General features: G+C 39.5%; 1 protein-coding gene across 6 annotated transcripts in view; it reads left to right on the plus strand.

Annotated features, from left to right (window-relative positions):
* Positions 1–324: 324 nt before the first annotated feature.
* PLCH1 (phospholipase C eta 1) overlaps positions 325–10229 on the plus strand; it is a 262393-nt gene continuing 252488 nt past the window's right edge. For all 6 annotated transcript variants that reach the window (XM_037842070.1, XM_037842071.1, XM_037842073.1 and 3 more), the window contains exon 1: positions 325–552. The gene's annotated coding sequence lies outside the window, so the exon portion shown is untranslated. The remainder of the gene's footprint in view (positions 553–10229) is intronic.

The following is a 10229-nucleotide window of genomic DNA, read 5'->3' on the forward strand; positions in this document are numbered from 1 at the left end:
AATCCACCACGGAGGCTCTTGGGACTACGGCCCCAAACTGGGTATCAAGGGTGGAGGATGACTCTGGCTTTGGGACCTTCTGAAACTTCCGGGGAAAAGAAAGGACTTCATTCCTAGTTGACCTGTTCCTTCCCTGGCGGGACGCCCTGCAGAACGGTGTAGGCTAAGAGGTCCAGGACTAGCCTCTCGAGCCCCCACACCCCTCCCACTGGGGCGGTGGAGGCGGCGTGCGCTCCAATCCACTCTCGCCAGCTCCAGTTCCTGATTTCCTCAGGAGCAGCGGGACTGAGAGGGAGGGGGCTCCAGTGCGAGAGTGAGATTTGAATGAGAAAGCAGGTTGTGGCGGGCGGCACCCCACTCTTCCCAGCCAGTCTCGGGCTTTCTGCTGGCTGGTGGGGAGAAGCACCCTTCTGGGGGCGCTTTTCTACGCCTCGACAGGGGTTTGGAGTCGGGGTTCACAGGGGCCAATAACTCTTCACCCAGCACTTCGGAGACTACTCCTGTGCCCGGGACTCCGAAGAGTCCTTCATCTGCCGAACACTCAAACCTGAGGTCAGTTCTTTGGGGAAGAGCAAGGGGCAACGGGAAGGAAGAGGGTGGGCAGGAAAATAGACGGCCGGTACACCAGTTGACCAGGTGAGCAAGTGAGCAGGTAGCTCGAGTTCTTCTCTCGGCAGTCCCGGCTGGGACATGCTCTGTTTAGGACAGTGTGATTGCTGGAGTGTGGAGAGGGGGATCCCCCAACCCCTGTGCCTGGAACTGGACAACAACTACTCTTGGGCGGTTGTGTCCACGTCAGAAATTAATTCTCGGACTCTTGGTATGGTGGGTGGGGTTTCGTCCCTAGGCGGGTAAAGCATCTCTGCAGGATGCCTGGTCCCTACGCGGGTCCCCGGCGGTTCTCTGACCGCAGCGCGCTTGCGGCAGAACAAGTCGGCGTTTCCCACAATCCGGAGCGCGGTGCCCGTTACACTTTGGTGAGTCTCACGACTCTTTCTGCGCTGTATAACCCCTCTCAAGACCCTCGAGGAGAAGACCGGCTGTGCTCAGCGCGAGGAGGATTTATTCCATTGCCCTTTCCTGGGATTAACGAGGGGCACCCAAGCAACGCGGCGCTGGGCGGTGGAAGTAAGCCCTGGCCGAGCGGTGGCGAGCTGTGCGCCTGCGCGGGGGTTCCCATGGCTACGGCGTCGGGGGTCCGAGACGCCACCCTTCGCGCCCCGAAGCCCTGTTCACTGTTGAGCTTTTGTGGCGTCCATTCTTCTCCCTTCCGGGACTTTTTCTTTATTGTTTGTAAGTCAGAATCTATTTGTGATCTCATTTTGACGTTAAGAGTTCAGCTTTAAAGCCATACGATCTAAACTGAAAAAGAAGAAAAACTTGTTTTGTCCTCGCGTTTACCATATTGAGCGTAGCCGGGGGTGGGGGGGATGGTGAGAAATTGCTTATTGGAGCAGTAATTGAGATTCTCCCTACCCCCTCCTTGTATCACATAAAAGTGGAAACAAATAAAACATTTACTTCCTGGTGAACAGTTTTAAAAAATTCAGTCAGGTGATTGTTCAAGAACGTTAAAGGAAGGTCCTGAGCCACCTTCCCTAAGGTGGAGAGCGGGGCGTGCACAATCCCTCAGCACCTGTGGCCTCCTTTATGGCATGTTTATGGCAACGAGATACGCTCCAAAACGGACCAGGGTGGCCTAGAGTAAAATGTCAGTTAAAAGAAACAAAGGCTTTCCCAGAAGATGTGATTGTTTTTCCATTTGCCCCTGCGTTTCAGTCACTTCTGGGATTAATCTTCTGCAGGGAATGTTTCAAGAAGCCTTAACACAAACCAGCCAGTTTTCTTAAGCCTTTTGTTGAGAGTCATTTTCATTTTCTTAAAATAATGGCTCTTGACAGCCACTCCCACCCCCCACTCCTCCCTTTTAAATCCTATTTGTTTGCACACAGGCTAACATTTGCTAAGGGTACATCTCTTAGGTGTGTGTCAAAGGAACTGTAGCTTCTTGGTGCTCATTTTTCTTGTACTGCATCATATTTGGCAGAATGATTGATACCTAGTTTTTAATTAAATAAACAATGGTTAGAATGAATGTGACTGCTAATAATCCCTTCCTGGAATAAAGTGTGGCATAAAATACCTTGGGTGAAGTAATATGTAGGTATGTCTTGGTGCATCCTACTTTTAAACAATTTGTTTTCAAGAATAGCAAATGTTTATTACTGTTAGAAATTTTAAGACAATTTCCTTCCACTATCAGCAAATGAAACCAACATAACATTAGTTTTCAAATGATTAGCAATTAAGCTGTTAAAGTTATTTTTCAGTCTTCTACATTAAGCAACCTGGCTCAAAAATTTTCTTTTCCCCTTTTTTCATAATTAAAAAAAAAAAAATAGAGACTCTCTTAATTTTTAGGTTCAGATACTTTGTGACCCTTTTTGGTGGTTTGTAACTGACTCCTTTTCCCTAATTTTCAGTGACATGTGTTTTATCTGGTTCCAGGAGGTAAACTGAAGTTTTAGCAGATCTTGGGATAATGAATGCTTGGGGGAAGACTGGGGTGAGGCAATGGGAATGAGACAAAGGGAGGGAAGGTTGATGGGGAGCAAGGATTTATAGCTGCACAGGATTCATAATAAAAGCTGTTTAAGTCATTGCTTCTGTTTGAGGCATTTTCCCACATCAGCATCAATTAAATTTATTTTTTAAATGAATCTTCTAGATATTTATAGGTGTAGAATTATAAAAATAGAATATGATAAAGGTGCTTTGTGTGTTGGGGCAGCATAATGTACTACACCTTGGAAAATCTTAATGAAAATGTTTTCTACTTAATTTATTCATTTAGTTAACAAATATTTACTGAGAACTGTTTATATATAAGGCAAGATGAATAAATCCAGATTCCTGTCCTCAGTGAGGTAAAAATTGTGAATTCTGACATAATTCTAATGCTATTTCAGGCTTTCAAGCTAAAGATACAATCATTGGTACTCTTTAAGGAGAACAGTTAATTTGGTGCTGAGTAATCAGGCTTCTAGATTCAGAAACCAATCTTTAAACTTTGATGAAAGAGAAAGTGAATATTGTTTTTGAGCAATTTAGGCATGAGAAATCTATATATAAGGTAAGAAGAATTATGTGTACCTCTCTACTTAACATTTTTGTAATAAAGACTCCTGCCCCAAAACTTTTCAGACTTGGCAAATGCAGCACTGAGTTTGGAGGCGCATTAAAAACTCTGTAATTCTCAGTTTCTTAGATGAAGATAAGGTGGGTGATTCAGTAGTTCTTTGTTCTGGCTCCGTGTTTCATGACATAATGAACCTCCTGCAGCTCCCTTCTAAGAATAGTGCTTGAAGGATCATGACTATTAATTCTCTCAGCAAAAGGGGATATTAAATTATAATAAAAGAATAAAAGGAATACTATAGGGTATTTAAACATTTTTTTACCTTTGATCTGGGTGGGGAAAATAATTTTCAGTCATTTATAGTGAGTTTAGAGTCTACTGAAATCCATTACAACCATAACAAACCTCTGGCATAATATTGACCAAGGCCTACAAATATTTCCTCTTGTTATTCCTGGGACACTGAAGGATAGGGAGAATGTGGCCTCATTTCCTTCACCACCTCATGAGTCTAATAAGAATTATAAGCTCAGAGAAGCTTGCTAAAATGCATCCTCCATTTGGTTATTGCTCTTTGTCTAGAAAAATCAGACTCAGCTGTGAATTGTGGACCAAGTCGTGCAGAACTCATTACTTTGAACAATGCCTCTTCAGCCTGGGAAGCAGGTTTTATCTTCTGACTATTGGAGCTTATTCCAGGCTGGCTTTGGTCACAAGGAAAATCATTTAGACACAGCTCAGTGGACACTCACTCACATCACTTTGACACCCGTGACCATTTTTGTTTAAGGAGGAATCTAGTACTGCTGTGGTAGAGTGTGCCAAATCAGAATTGCGTTTTAAGAGGCCGGTAAAGAAGTTTACACAGCTTTGTGTTATTATCATCAAGGTCTTTCTTTTCTGAGCTTCAAAGTGGAAGAAGGCAGGACAGACACAGAAAGGACAACCTAGAGAACTTTTATAGCAAAGTTAAAGCATTCTCATCAACTCTTCATTTTGGATTCTAAACTAAGTGCCTTTTGCCTTATTGAGACCATAAAATAACACAGCAGAAAATGACAATATAATACCATGTTTATTATATAAATCAGGAAATCAGGGACAAGACTGCTAAATGATTTTCTTAAAGTCACATGGCTACCAAACGGCAGAATTGGGAGGAGAAGGCAGAGTTACTGATTTCTATCTTGCTGCCTCCAGGGGGTCTGGGGAGTACGGACAGATAGGAAGTCCCTGTTCAATCTTGTAATTTGTAACCAAATGAAATTGTTCTATTTGTGGGTCAAAAATGGTTAAACGTCAGCAGTTGCATATAATTTAACCAGTTATCTTTTGGTGGATTAACAGTGGGCACCTTCTGGCTATGTATTTGGTTATAAGTATGTGCGTGTATCATGTGAGCATTCATAAATGCAAGGGAGCTGTTTTTTGTTAGTATCTCTTTTTGTGGAATTTTGGCGTGATTAGGATTTAATACAAAGCGGAAAAGTTTTTCCTGGTTATTTGTTGTCCAGTATTAAATATCTTAAGAGATTCTGGAAGAAAAGAAGGAAATGAACATTATATTTTAATTAATAAATGACTTGGGTTTTATTTTTACTGTATGTCATCTCTTCAAAACTCACGATAATCTTGAGAAATAGGATTATTATCGCATGATACTGATGAGGCTCAGAGAGCTTCATGTCTTGCCCAAGGTCTAAGTCAGTATGGAATAGAGTTGGAATTTGCACCCAGGTCTATCGGTCTCCATGCTCTTTCTGTTATACCATGTTGCCACTCAAGAAAATGAAACTAAATTTGTGAAAAATATAGAGTTGGTTTTATTTTCAAATTCACCATTTCATGAAAGTGCAGATATGTAGAAGTGTCTCTGATCAGCTTTTTGGTGAGTGGGGAAGTTTCATTCCCTGTCCAGAGTTTAGGAGGTTATAAATCCAGGTCTGGTTCCAGAAAAACATTGAAGGCTTTGTTTGTAAACTGTGTTGGCTAATTGTTTAGAAGTGAGTGGTATTTGGGTTCTGTTCTGCAGAGGCTTTTCCACATCAAAGTGACCCACATCACTTCTGGCTTGTGGTCAAATTGCAGTGGGTCTAAGAGGACCCCTCATGATTTAAATGTGTGTTTTCTGGCATCCCAAGACTTAGATATTAGTTTTATCTTCTATAAATTTTGCCCGCCTATTTTTCTTGAAACAGTATTGAAAGACTTACTGCTGGAATGGACCAGATAGTGCGCCATGTAATGTTTTTCTATTTGGGAATCAGAATCTTCATGGATAGTTGCTGACAATTTCTAAAGTTATACTGGAAGCTGGAGTTTTGGCACTCCTGCTCTGGAGTTTGACACTTCTGCCATGGTGCTGTGAAATTAAAATTAGACTGTCTTTAGATGATTTCAGATTTGCAGTATTTTTGAGCTGGTTCACCTTTGAAGAAACTGAGGCTCAGAGAGGTGACATGGCATGGTTGCACTCACACAGCCAATTGGTGGCTGAGTTGTGACTTGAACATGTCAGAAGATACCTGGTCTCCTGTTTTAGTATCACCACACCTCTCTCCTGGCCTTCTTTCTTCTCTAGGTCTCTGACCCCAGAGGAGAAGAAAAAGCTGAGGGTTTCAAACAATTGGATGTGAGACTCCACTTTGGAAGCCAGCCTCAGCTTCAGACACTGCCTAAGACCCTGGAGGGCTCTCAGGGTTTCTCTCTTCTTCAGTTGTTTCTGTGGCTTATCCTACACCACAGTCTCTTTTCTTTGTGGCTGCTTCAATCCAAATTTAGTGAGGGACTTAGGAACTTGTCCAGCCACTTAGGTTCCCATACATTACCTGTTAAACAGCCACAGGAAGGCAGAAGGATCTAGTTTAGTGCTAGCATTTGTGAGTTACTGATTAACTGATCTAAGGCCCTCATGGTTTTGCTTTCATCTGCCTTTGCTTCCTGGTTGCTTGCCTACAAGAACATTTGAATGTAGCCTCCCTCTTCCCTATTTCTCTTCCCTTCCTCCTCCTTCAATTAAAAGTGCCTCTGACCTGGGGAATGGTCTCCCTGGAGTGCTAATGGAACCCATGCAAAACTGCCCCTGGTGGAGACTTCAAAGACCTATGCAGTTTTTCCAGAGATCAGAATCCTGGACCAGAAGTTGAGTGAGTTGATTTGCTGTGTAATCTTATGCAACTTAGTTCTCTTAAACCTCCTTCTTCTTTTTGCCAGACAATTCTTTCTTAGCTTTGAATGAAATGGGATGTACTGAAAGAAAATTAATTTTTTTAAAAAGTTTTCTTCATAGAAAAGTGTAATGTGTTCATACAAGGAATTAGGATTGTGCAAAGATCCTTTGATTTTTATTTCAATTTAAAGACTATTTGTTCCATAAAACTATTTGCATATTAAAAAAAGAGAGAAGGTTGAGAAAAAAAGTATTTTTGCTTGTATACATATAGAATATCTCTGGAAGGATACACAAGAAACTAATGTTGGTTGCTGGGGGACAGGGGCCAGAGGTCTATTCACTGTATACCCTTTGTGCCTTTTGAATTTTGAACCCTTTAACTTAAAAAATAAAGTTAAAAAGAAGAAGAAAACTTTGATTTCAAAAGTAAAGGAATAAATGAGTAATTGCCTCCTATCTCCTAACTGGTAGAAGTAGGAAAGTGGGAAGCAATTTTAAGGAACAGAAGAACAATTCTCTTTCTTACTATCTTCTCCTTAAGTCTCACCAAAGTTCACATTGAGTAATTTTTAAAAACAATATTCTTTTTAAAAATTATTGTGGTATCATATACACAACATAAAATTTCCCACTTTAACCACATTCAAGTGTACAGTTAAACGGCATTAATTACATTCACAATGTTGTGCTACCATCACCATCATCCATTATCAAAACTTTATGTCCCCTCCCCAGATAAAAACTCCACCCATTAAGCATTAACTCCCAATTCCAACCCTCCCCCTGAATCCTGTCCCTAGTTACCTGTATTCTACTTTCTGTCTCCATGAATTTGCATATTTTAGTTATTTCATATAAGTGAAATCATAAAATATTTGTCCTTTTGTTTCTGGCTTGTTTTGCTCAATATGATGTCATAGGGTTTATCCATATGTATCATGTACTATAAGTTCATTTCTTTTTGAAGCTAAATAATATTCCATTTTGTCTATCCGCTCATCTATTGATGGACACTTGGGTTGCTTCTACCCTTTGACAATTGTGAATAATGCTGCTCTGAACCTTGGTGTAAAAGTATCTGTTGGAGTCCCTGATTTCAATTCCTAGAAGTGGGAAATGCAGTATTCTTTAAGCTCTTCTGGATTTCTATAACAGGGTCAGTGAGGATTTTGCAGTTTTTCATATTCTCTCTCATAAAGCATGGGCTGTTGGCTGCCACTGGAACCAGTGGACCTGCATGAGGCAGACTCGCCTGAGTCATGAGTAACTAAACCTGTTTTATGCTGGCAGTGTGTTTATGGTGCAGAGGCTAGAAAGTTGCTTTTTTCCTTTTTTTATTTTTTTCTTATAGAGAAATCACTGTAGTGTGGTGACTTCTTTATTTCCCTGGGCAGTGTCTGAATGTGAATGTCAGAGGAATCTTTTCTTCTCAATGAAAAAGAAAAAAAAAAGTTTGTTTGCAAATGGTTTGTTCTAAGCCACAGCTTTTCTTGCTTTGAATAGGTTGTGTTTTGGAAGTATTTTGCTATTTACTGGGTAAATCATTAAAATACAAGCTTGAAAGAGAGTGAACACCAACTGTGTACCAATTTCTTTTTCGTTTGTTAAAAGAGAGAAATGTGAAATCTATTATTTAGTGTCCAAGTTTCAGTTGAGAGCAAAAACTCAGATCCGGACCAGTTTTAGCATTTTCTTGAAAAATGTTCATCTCAAATTTGGTGAAGTAAATTAAAAATAATTATTTTCCTCACAGAAATTCTCTTGTTGCTTTTTTAAAAAAAGTATTTTATTTATAAAGGCTTTATTTTGGATTTTAACATAAAAAGTTTGCTTTAATTGAAATGAGGCAGAGGTTTAATAAAGTTAAAGAGCTTTTTGAATACAGTGTTTAGATTGAAACCATACATTAATATTTATTTCCCCTTAATTTTTGTTAATTTATTTTTTTATTAGAGCAGAAAGTACAGAGTTCCCATATTAAACACTCCCGCCCCCAACACACATACACTCTATTGCTCTTTATTCTTTGGGCAAGAATTGCTAAATAGGTCATACAAAATTTAAAAAGTAAAAAAGGGCATCTAGTGAAAATTTTTTCTGTACCTCTGTCCCTTAGTCATCCAGTTCTTTCTCTTGGAGATCAACAATGTTGTTAGTTTTTTTGTGTGTATTTTTTCAAAGACAGTTTATGTATAAATAAGCAAATACATAAATATGCTTTTTTTTTTTTTTTTTGTCTTTTAAAAATCAAATGGTGCTGCTTTAACCACATGATTCTTCATTTTGCTTTTTCTCATATCAACATATTTTGGCTATCACTCCACATCAGAAAGTAGAGCTCCCTTAGCCTTTTGTTTTCTCAATGGCTGCACATTTTTCCATGTATGGATGTACTATAATTTAAGCAGGTGTCTGTTAATGGACAATTAGGTTGCTTCTGATCTTTTGAAAATGGTGTGGTAAATAGCCCCATACATCTTTGTCATTTTACACCTGTCCAAATATAGATGTAGGATGTGTCTTTCAAAGTGGGATTGCTGAGTGAAAGGTATGTACATTTGTAATTTTGATAAATATTGTCATATTGGCCTCCTAGGATTTGAAAAATTTTTACTCCTATCAGAAATGAATTACTACAGTGATGATTCCCTCATGCTTCACCAACACCGCATTTTCAAACTTTTTTATTTTTGCCAATCTCATAGGTAAAAATTAGCACGTTGGCATAGGGTTTTCTCTTATTCACCTATGGGTAACTTTACAAACTTCCATTTTGAGCAGAAGCTCAGAGAAAGAGGTGTTACTTCATTCTTTTCAGTATAGATTAAAGACGGACTTTGAAGAAGCAGCAAATGACACACTCTTTTTGGGCCACTGTCTGGTGTAGGAACAGAGTTGCATACTAAGTTTTCTTAAACATTATGTATTTAGTTGCTATTTGCACCTTCCTTCCAAATCTCAACATTTCATTTATGTCTCCAGGTTTAGGGGAGCTGACACCATTGGTACCCAAAAGCACCTCCGGTCCTGGTGGGATGGAGTTAGCAGAGGCTTGACTGTAGCACTATTTGGTTCTTCCCTTGTCCAAAGTATAGAAGCTAACTGGAAATTCTTATTGTCCCTTGTCACAGCTACATAGCATCCCAGTCTCCTGGTGCTAAGGATCACCAAGGAAGAAATGTTGGGCACTGAGACTTCTATGGGCTCTGATGCTGTTTTTGCTGGGACAATAAGGAGAATCCTGCTGTGCCTTGAATGGGGATGAGATTCCCATGGATTAATGAAGGACTCTGAGAGTGGCAGTAAACTAAAACTTAGCCATTAGAATATTATGTTCCCACTCCAATTTCCATGATTTTGGAGAAATATTAGGTATAAAAGGAGAGGAAACTAACCAAGAAAATTTGATATTAGATAAAAACAGTTAAGCCAGTGGCAAATAACCAGGAGTTAGTTGCTGCACCTTTAATTTTAAGTTTTCTTTTTGGTATTGGTTTATAATTTTACATTATAAATTTCATTTGAGGAACTTCTTGCACGTTTCTTCAGATGGGAACTTGAAACAGGTTGCTTATTAGTTAGACTTAAAAATAATCAAGAACTTTCAAGCTTGAAGAGAATCATTTATGTGAAGTGCAGTGGAAGTATTTAACTTGGACCATCTCTACTAGCTTCTGGTTTCTTCCAGAACATGGAAAACAAGCTGAGTTTCCCCAATTTAAAATATTTGACAAAATTTGTTTTTGATGTTCCCCTTTGAACTTGAAAATTCTTATGACCACGTCAGGTTTAATATCACATCTCCCTTTCTAACTGTTGATTTGAGGACCTTTTAGAGACGTAACAATATCTATGCTGGCTTTAGAGAGAAACTTATCTTTAATTCTTAATTTTTCCACCATTATCTTAGGCTAAAAT

This window comes from Choloepus didactylus, chromosome 1 (assembly GCF_015220235.1).
Source record: "Choloepus didactylus isolate mChoDid1 chromosome 1, mChoDid1.pri, whole genome shotgun sequence".
NCBI lineage: Eukaryota > Metazoa > Chordata > Mammalia > Pilosa > Megalonychidae > Choloepus > Choloepus didactylus.